Source organism: Rhincodon typus, chromosome 22 (genome assembly GCF_021869965.1).
Source record: "Rhincodon typus isolate 14 chromosome 22, sRhiTyp1.1, whole genome shotgun sequence".
Classification (NCBI taxonomy): Eukaryota; Metazoa; Chordata; class Chondrichthyes; order Orectolobiformes; family Rhincodontidae; genus Rhincodon; species Rhincodon typus.
Window position 1 is genome coordinate 16,554,574 of NC_063353.1, and position 10,185 is coordinate 16,564,758.

General features: G+C 37.4%; 1 long non-coding RNA gene across 1 annotated transcript; it reads right to left on the bottom strand.

Annotated features, from left to right (window-relative positions):
• Positions 1-4,552: 4,552 nt before the first annotated feature.
• Positions 4,553-9,596, bottom strand: LOC109915146. Its single transcript, XR_007264482.1, has 3 exons — positions 9,398-9,596; positions 7,511-7,670; positions 4,553-5,094 (listed from the first exon to the last, which is right to left on the bottom strand). It is a non-coding gene; the product is annotated as an uncharacterized LOC109915146 (long non-coding RNA).
• Between the last annotated feature and the right edge of the window lie 589 nt (positions 9,597-10,185).

Consider the following 10,185-nt stretch of genomic DNA (forward strand, 5'->3'; position numbering starts at 1 on the left):
AAGAAGGGTGTAGGCCCGAAACATCAGCCTTCCTGCTCCTCTGATGCTGCTTGGCCTGCTGTGTTCATCCAGCTCTACACCTTGTTGTCTTTGATAAATAAGAATACATTTTAAATGAATGATATACAAGATGTTTTTTCTTAACCAACAAAAATGTTCTAATTCTTTTAGCATTTGTTGAAGTTCTTGAGAGAAATTTGTTTCTAATGTGTGTAGCAAAATTAAAACAGATTGGAAAAAATAGAAGATTGGTTAGGCACTTCTGTATATTGTACAGCTCCAGAATGAATTAACAGCACTTTGACAGACAAAATCACCATCCTCTGAAGAAGTTTAGGAAATCCCAGTTCATCTATTTCAGTTAAGAATGAAGGGTTGTACAAGTTCTGGAAAAATTGCCAGCTACAAAAATATAGACTGTCTATATTTATACATAAAGTAAACCGATAAGTACTGTTAACTTAAAGGGTCTGTTTCCATGCTGTACAACTCAATGACACTATAAAGATAGAAATTGCTGGATAAACGCAGCATGTTTGAAGCATCTGTAGAGGGATAGCAGAGTTAATGTTTCAGGTCCAGTGATTTTTCCTAACTATAATCAGTGCTGAAGAAAATGTTGGTGTATATATATTGAAGATGGGTTGGAGAATAAACAATGTGGAGATGGAGCCCGGAGATCAAATACAGCAGTTGGGCAGACAAAGGAATGGGAAATGATCAGCCTGGGTGAATCAATAGCTGCTAATGTGGACCATTAGTGGCTGACAATAGCTTTGTTGTAGATGTCGGTTTGTTTGCCGAGCTTGGTGAACACACAGTCTACAATCAGCACCGAGCAACAAATCTTCACTCAAACCCCAAATGACTTTGTTGTGGTAGCAGCCCATGTGATGATAAAGCCAGGTGTGTGTGGTAGGTGCTCAGGCCCTAAAATTATTATTCACTGGACCTGAAACATTAACTCTGCTTTCTTTCCATAGATGCTGCCAAATGTGCTTAGTTTCTGCAGCAATTCCTGTTTTTGTTGGACTTCCAACAGCTTCAGTTCTTTGGTATTTTTGAATACTGCTAACTTCTCAACCAAGACTGAACTAATCTGATGAATTAAATTCATCTTAGATACAGACTTGAACTGCAGTTTAAAAAAAATTGTCAATAGTGGGGATATAACATAGCTGTTAATATTTATTTTGTTAATTAACACATTACAAATACATTCTAAGTTTTGGATTCTCCATGGTTAATATGTAATTGATAGTTCATGACATGTTAATAATTGATGAGACAGGGTTAATTCATCATTGAGCAACTTGTGCAGATCCTGATGGGAAATTAGTCTCAAATGCAAATATAATCCAAACTGATTGCTATACTGCCTTGTATCAATCAAAAAAAAATTGGACTGAACGCTAACTCTTTTGTTGAGATCTGCCCAGGGTTAAGTGAAGGGTTAATTTGCTGCCCTCAAACTTCTTGGCAGTCAGCACATGGGGACTTTCAAAGCATATTTTTCAAAGTATGTTTGATCGTACAACCAACGTAGCATTAAACTTTTTTGTAACATGGTACAGCAATGCTAGAGATGTAATTGCCAGTAGGGGGCATCCATTTCATTAATTTTCTACTTTTCTTCCTATCCTATTTTCAGCTTTACAGATATCAGATGGGACCAATATCCTTGCAAGTGTGTGTGTTAATGCTATTGGGAGAAATTTTAAATAGTCTGGCAGGGGAAGGAGATAATAGTGTTAGTACATCAAGGACATGGCCTACTATAGTGAAGGAAACTCCTATATGCCTTAACTGCACCTTAATTCTGTCCTGTCACCTTCAGGAATCTGTGGACAAATACTGAAAGATCCCTCCAAATTTCATCATGTAATTTTTAAATGATTTTATTTACATTGCTATATTCCTATACTGGTAAAATATTTCAGATTAGAGCATATGATGATTTATGTTTGATCTTTCTGAAACACAACTACTTCCTACCTGAGTTTCATTTAGTTATTTCTATTTGCACATCTGTACTCGAAGCTTTAAAGATGGTTGTACTCCACATTATTCTCCCCCAGCAAAAGCCTTTTGTGCTTGTGCTTTCACGTTTGCATTCTCCTCCAGTCTGCCATCTCTTTCCACCTGCTGTGGAGACAGCTGGTATGACAAAATAAAACCCAAGATTGTAGGAGGAGAAGTAATTTAACAAATTCCCCACCAACTTCAATGGAAGCCCATAAGGATTTGAATGTTTTAGCCATTTGGCTGGGGTTTTGGATTTCCTGCTGGAGATCATGCTTGGAAATCCACAACTGTCTTTTCAAGAGGAGCAACGGTTAAAGCAATTTTAAAATGACACTCTATGGCCAAAAGTTCTAATGACAAATTTACCAGGGCTTGCACCATATTAGCACTTGGATAGGGGACAATGAGAGAATAGTTACCTTCAATCCCAGTCTCAGGTCAAGAAACTGAAAACAAATATAGGCTTTTGGCTCCCAGGTGAACTCTTTTTCTTTGTTATCCAATTTCCAACTAGTTGTTGATTTATTTTCTGCTCAGATTCAGCATTATGATATTGGGACTTCCAAACTTGGTTTTCTCAACCTAAATCAGCTAAATGACCTTTTCTAGGTGCAGGCACACACACAATCCCTAATTTGTTATATTTGGTAATGGACAACTATAGTAAATTATTAATGTTTATGTTCAAAGCTCCCCAGTATTGTTGGTCTGCCTCGTCTTCAACGCAGTGAAGTTCACTTGGCTCTCTTCTTGAAGCAGAAATAGCCAATCACAGGACCATATGGTTTATTCATTTCAAAGCCAGTATCCTGAAGCTTTGCTTGTGATGATAACAGTCATCTAAATATAGCCCTAGTAGATTGCTTGGTATATTAGACTTCAGTCTCTTCCACTGTTTGAGGGGTTTTCAGAAAAGTGCCACAGAACAAACACTTTCCCCAGCAATAAGTGTAGTCCTCAACATTGACTGACTCTGGACCACATGAAGTCTTGAGGCTTCAAGTTTAACATGGGCAAGGAAATATCCTGCTGATTACCATGTACTGTCCTCTGTCAGCTGATGAATCAGTTCTCCTCCACAATGAAACACACCTGGAAGAAGCAGAGGGTGAGGGATTTCAATGTTCACCACCATCAGTGGCTCTGCAGCAGCGCTGCTTGAGCTGGTCACTAGACTGGGCCTGTGGCAGGTGGTGAGAGAACCAAGAAAACATACTTGACTTCATCCTTATTGATCTGCTGGCTACAGATGTAGATATCATGGCAGCATCAGTAAGAGTGACTACGGCACAGTCCTTGTGGAGACAAAGTCCTGCCTTCATAGTGAAAATAACCTCCAGTGTGTTGTGTAGCACTATCACTGTGCTAAATGGGACAGAGTTCAAACAGATCTAGCAATTTAAGACTGGGCATCCATGGGGTGCAGTGGGACATCAACAGCAGCAGCATTGTACTCCAACACAACCCCATGGCCTGGCATATCCCCTGCTCAACGATTACCATCAAATCAGGGGATCAATCCTGGTTCAATGGAAAGTGCAGGAGGGCATGCCAGGAGCAGCACCAGGCCTACCCAAAGATGACATGTCAACCTGGTGAAGCGGCCAGACAGCATAAGCAGCAAGTGATAGACAGAGCTAAGCAATCCCACAGCCAATAGATCAGATCTAAGCTCTGCAGCCCTGCCCACATCCAGTTGTGAATGGTGGTAGATAATTAAACAACTCTCTGGAGGAAGCGGCTCTACAAATATCCCCATTCTCAATGATGGAAGAGCCCAGCACATCAGTGCATAAGACTGAGCATTTGCAACAATCTTCAGCCAGAAGTGCCAAATGGATGATTCCTCCAGTGGTCCCCAGCATTACAGGTACCATCCTCAGCCAATTTCAGTCACTCCACATGATATCAAGAAACAGGTGGAGGCATTGGATACTGTAAGGACTATGGGCCCTGACAACATTCCGACAATAGGACTGAGACTTATGTTCCAGAGTCTGCCATTCCCCTAGCCAAGCTGTTCCAGTACAGTTACAATACTAGCATCTATCCAGCAATGTGGAAAATTGCCCAGGTATGTCCTGTACATAAAAACAGGACAAATCCAACCTGACCAATTATCATCCCATCAATCTACCTCTGGTCATCAGTAAAGTGATGGACAGTGTCATTAACAGTGCTATCAAACAGCAATAAACTTCTCAGTTACACTCAGTTTGGGTTCTGCCAAAGCCACTCAGTTCCTGACCTCATTACAGCCTTGGTTCAAACATGGAAAAGAACTGAATCACAGACTTGCAAATATATTCTTGCAAATATATTACCATTCTTTTATAGTGACTGGGTCAAAATCCTAGAATTCCTTCTGCAAAGGCATTATGGGTCCACTTGCAGCATGCAGTCCACGAAGGCAGCTCACCACCACCACCACCTCAAGAGCAACTAGAGATGGGCAATAAATGCCAGCCGGGCAGTGATGCCCATATTTCGTGAGTGAATAAAAAGAAGTTGCAAAAGACCAAGGCAGTTTTGTTTTAGAAAGTATTTATTGCGTAATGGATATTTACGATGTCCATTTTATATAAAATTTGAATGCAATAAATGTATTCAATACTGGCTACAAAAGTTTGCTACCTTTACCCGAGAACTTTTACTTCATTTCAGACAAAGTTTAAAGAACAATAATACAAAAAATACTGCTGGTGCTTACAAATTGCATTCCATGGTTGCAACATTGGTTTCTATTTAAAATGTTTAACAACTAAAGTACATACAAATAATGTACTACTTTTAAACAATAACTCAATAAATTCGCAAGCTTTCCATTTAAAATGTTGGCTTGGCATGGATTGTTCTTCAGCTTAAAAAGTACAATATCAGGGACTGACAGGAAGGCAACTTTAAGTATATAGTATCAGTGAAGTGATTCTTATTATAAACAGGTACTATAGATGGCAACCTTCTGGCTAATTGTCTGCAGCAATGAGCGCACATCTTCTTCCAGTTTTATTAACTTTTGGGCTTTTTCCTCCAAAGCTTTTTGGTTGTCTTCATAACTTTTTTCTAGTTCTGTAAGGAAACACAACATTAACTTGCAATTCTTAAGCAATTAGATATGAATACACAATTTCCAACAGTCTTGTCTCATCTGCTTTCCAATTCAATTAGCTTAAATCTGAAGAGAATGAAGATGTACTAGTACAATTCACCATGGCAGCTATTGGAATTTAATTTAATAGATCTGAATTATAAAGCTAGTCTCAGAAGCTGTGACCACAAAACGATCGATTCGTGAAATCACAGTTCTCTTTTCACCAATTTCCTATACAGAAGAAAATCTGCCGTTTTTATCTAGTTTGATCAACGTGTCACCAGACCCACAGCAATACGATCAAATCTTAACTATCCTCGGAAATGCTTTAGCAAGCTACTCAATTCAAGACAACTTGGGATGAGCAACAAATGCAGACCTTGTTAGCAATACTTATATACCAATGAAGAATAAATTAAATTGCTGCTGCTCATTTATGAAATAAATTCAATACAAGTCTTTAAGTGGTTTTATTTCTGCATTTAAATCTTAATGTTCAACTGTGCTTTCAATTTTACCTTTATCTTTTGCATTGATTATTTAATTGTAATAGTTTTTAAAATTTGGATTGGAGAGTTCATATGGTGATCAACTCATGCTTTTTCTTTTGAAAAGTCATACATGCTTTGATCTATTACTGTTAACTGGAGTCTTTGAACTTGTATCTGGTGCAGTTTGCTTTAGAACAAGCTACTAGCTTCGTTTTAATTTTTTAAACTGAAAATCAGAAGAATTTAACACTGCAGACATGCAAGTAGAAAAATACCTTTGGTAGATGAATGGACAAGGTACTAATCTGATTCACATTTTTCCATTATTTTGCTTTGAAATATTCATAAATTTAATATTTCAATGTATGAACAGAAAGATATTGACTATAGAAAATAAAATCTTCAAACTACATGCAAGAACATCACCTTGTCAAAGCTATTTAGAGCTGAGGGAAGTTAAGTCAATGCTTCAGGTTGGGGTGAGGATCCCTTCAGGTGAAACATGTTGAATAATGTGATTTGAAAATGTGAACCAGCCAAAGTGCATGAACAAACATTTTATTAATTTTAACCTTTAACTTGCTGACAATATCCTTACAGAATCTATTGTGACTAATATCAAGTGATTTACCTTCAATAGAATGGAGATGAAAAAGTCATAGAAGCTACAGCTTGAATCAAGTAATTTAACCAAAATGGAGATGGCATTAGGAGATACAAAATTCACATCCATAACATATGCATGGTTTGCATATAGATTAGTTTGTTCAGACTTGCTTTATTCCAGAATTTTTTTGGTATTTATACCCCTCAAAATATCCAGTGTGCAAAGTTGAGTCACTGCAATTTCAGAACACTCCGGTAGCACAAGGTGACTTCTGTTAGCATCAGTGCCAAGATCGGTATAACACTGAGCCCCAATCAGATGGGGAAAAACTCTCTCTAAATTTAACTGTGACTAACCTACACATAAAACTTGATTGCTTCTGTTCTGGCCTGCAATCCAACAAAATAATTAATTTAAAATTACTGTAATTAAACAAGTATCAAGAAGATTGAGGAGACGGACTTTCAGCCTTGGCTGTGCTAAGAAATAAGATGTTAGCAGATGTAAACATTGAAAAATCTGGAGAAATCTAATGAACTTCACTAGCAAAGGACAGATGTTTGCTGAAATAAAGCAGAAAGCAAATCTACAACTCTTAAATATAGGAACTATCAATTGAAACAAACAATGAACCACTAGATGGTATTTCCTTTTGAGTGTTATAACTGGCAATTTATGAATTTAACTTCAATTTGTTGTGATCAAAATTAGATATATGTGAGTCAGAACATAAGATAGTTTTAGATAAGAAATTGCTTTAAACAATATTTATGCATGTATGTTTTTTTTGAAAAAAGGTCCTTTCTCCTGATCTGCTGCTGATAATAAAAAAAGATGTGTGTTCATTCATTCTGTGTACAATACGAATCAGAAATTTGTAGTACAACATGTTTTTGGCACAATGCCTTAGTACTTCCTTGTTCACTCAACCCTGACCTCAAGCTCAATCCACACAAAATTTAAACCCTCAACATCAATAGTCACGAAATAGTATCTTCCGCTTAGCCCAAACATTTTGATGCCTGTCAATGAGTAATTGTTAAGCTACTCAAATCAGAAATAAACAGTGCCGTGTTTCCAAATGTAAGGATGTTGAACAGCTGGACTGAATTCCATCTTACACCGGATTTGAAATAGTTTACAGCACATTTAACTTTAAGGGTTTTCGTCAATAAAACTTGAGTTTAAGCCATAAATATTTGTAGAAGCAGCCTCAGTCTTTTGCTTGAGCATTTTCACTATTGTCCTGCCCATTGAATCGTGTAATCACCACTTTACATTCAGTGTAATACTTACTCTTTAATAACTCAAGTTTCCGACTTGCATCTGATAACAAAGATTCAGCTTCACTCTGCAATAACTTTGCTTTTTTCCTAGCATCAGAAGCTGCATCAGATTTTTTTACGATGGTGTCTTCTACAATGGTGTACTTGTTTTTCAGGACAGTATCAAGTATCTAGGTTAAAGAAAGCACCTTGTAATATACAGATAACATCTCACTGGACGGGTAATCAATGTGCTCTGCAGGAAGTTTCTGTCAACTGTATTTATATATTGGACTCAGGAATTAAATGTACAGTGCAATAATTAGATTAACAGCATAAATGCATGCCATTTGGCAGGATGTGTCTATGTTCAATGAACTTCCCACTCCTCATTTCCTTCAGAACAACCAGGAAATGTAATGTATTCCCATAGCAACAGGAGCAAACTTACCGACACTGAATTTCTGCTGAGGGTAGGAGTACTAAAAAAAAGAGAAATTTTGGTTAAGGCAGTCACTAGCAGCCTGAGGAATTGAGACCAAATGGTTGGGCCAAATTTTATGTACCCTCATCCAAAATACATTAAGAGGAAGTCAATGAAACAGTCACATCCTATTCCCTATCTTAAGGAAGTGTTAAAATAGGGAGCAGTGGAAAGTATGTGACATGGAACCAAACGCAAGAAATTAAAGGATGGCGAACTTGCTATTTGTTTTATTTGAAAGAAAAAGGACTTTCACGTACAGAGTGCCATTCGTAATTTTTGAACATTAGGGCAAAATATCTTTCTTTGCCCTCCACCAACCACAAACAGGACTTCCCATGAGATTTCCTTAATACTACATTTTGATTTTCAGGGGCTCCTTTTCAGGAACTTATTTATTATGAGGTACCGTCACAGTGTAATTTTACCTTCGCCATTTGTGTCACACAGGGCAAATCCTAGGTAGAAGAGTTCATCAATATCCTGAATAATTATAAACCCTTCATTTAAATTTAAAGCCTCAAAACTCTAAAATACCACATTTCCTTGACACTAGAGTATTTAAACTGACAAAAATCACAGGCATAAGTTAGGAACAAAAGCTTTATTTTCCCCACAGAAAAACAGACAAGACAATTCTAAACAAAATTAAAAGCTATCAGCATAAACACTACTTACTGCTGAAATCAAAGCAATAACATATTCATATCAGCTGGAATATACCAACTATGCATTTCTGATTTAAACTTGATCAGTGTGTTCATTACAGTATAATCCACTGCACTTTTCCTCATATAGTAGCTCCTCAACATATACAGCCTTAAGGTGCAGATTCCAAATTCATTTGTAAACAACTCATTACCTCAGTCATTTTAAGTTTTCCTAGCCTCCAGTTAACTGAGTGTTCATTTCATGTTTAAAACCGTTCCATCCTTTCGCAGCCTTCCTCTCTCTTGCACCCAACAACTCGCAGCTTCTCCCACTGCACCCCTGTAGCCTCCGTCGATCCAAGTTGACAATTTGCAGCCACCTGGTCTTGCCCACCCTATGCCCATTGCTTCTCTTTGAGTGTTGAATGTGGGATATTTCACTTCCACCTCGGAAGTTGAAGCCAGAACTTAATGCCTTAGTCGAAAGACCATGTCCAATTGTGCAGCATTCCCCTCATTACTGCAGTCATGACCATTGAGGTGGACTTGGATTTTAATTATTCTGACCCAGAGACAAGGCTGCTACCTTTCAGCCACTGAATGTAATACAAAAAGGATCAACCTAACTGATTCCTAGCCTCAGGTATCGGAGGTAATGAGAGGAACTTGAAGAACCTGGGATTACTTTACCAGAGATGAAAATTTTCTAGGTTTTAATTGAACAATTTCAGCTAAGACAAAAAGGACTGAATGCTGAATTTCCTCCATGGTTAAAAATGCTCACCTGTTTGGCTTCATCTGCAGTTTGCTTTACTTTATCTGCTGCGTCCCCAATGTCTTCTGCAGTGTGTATGTTGTCTGTGGTCTTTTGTTTTATTTCATCAATGTCCTTTTCAATCTGTGCTAAGCGTTCAGTAGCATTGTTGAGGCTTTGTTCTGACGCTACTGTCTCTGATTCAATCTAAAATATTATTTAACATAGCAAACATTTTTATACTGGAGTAGAGTAGGTAAACAAGAACAATTTATATTCTTGAAATGCAATTATCCAGTAGTTTACAAGTTAAATGTTCAACGCAAGGGAAACATTTTCATTTAGACTTATAAACCAACATATTTACCCATCCTATTTTGAAGTAAAAACTGTTCTGATTTTCCAATTAAATGTTCAATTTTCTTGCCTGTTAAAGCATACCATGCAAGAAAACTATTTAAAGAGAGGGCATGATAGGTGGTGTAAACGTACACAAAGGGACAGTTATAAAAATTCTTCTCACGACTACATATGCACCTTGGCAGGCAAATTAGAGCTACAGCAGAACTAGAAACTTCTTGAATACGGAAGAAATTTTGCCTCCGTGAATTTGAGTTTTCTGTTCATTAGAATAAAGAATGTAAGAAACAATTTTGGCAACCAAATTAGATCGCAAAAGGATGCGAAACATTTAGTACTAACACAAAGACTGAAATGACTTGAGATTTGAATCTGGCTATAGACTAGTCTGCACTCAGAACGAGCATTATTAGCTAATCAATCAATCTTACTTTTTTTGACCAAACTAAATGGTACAA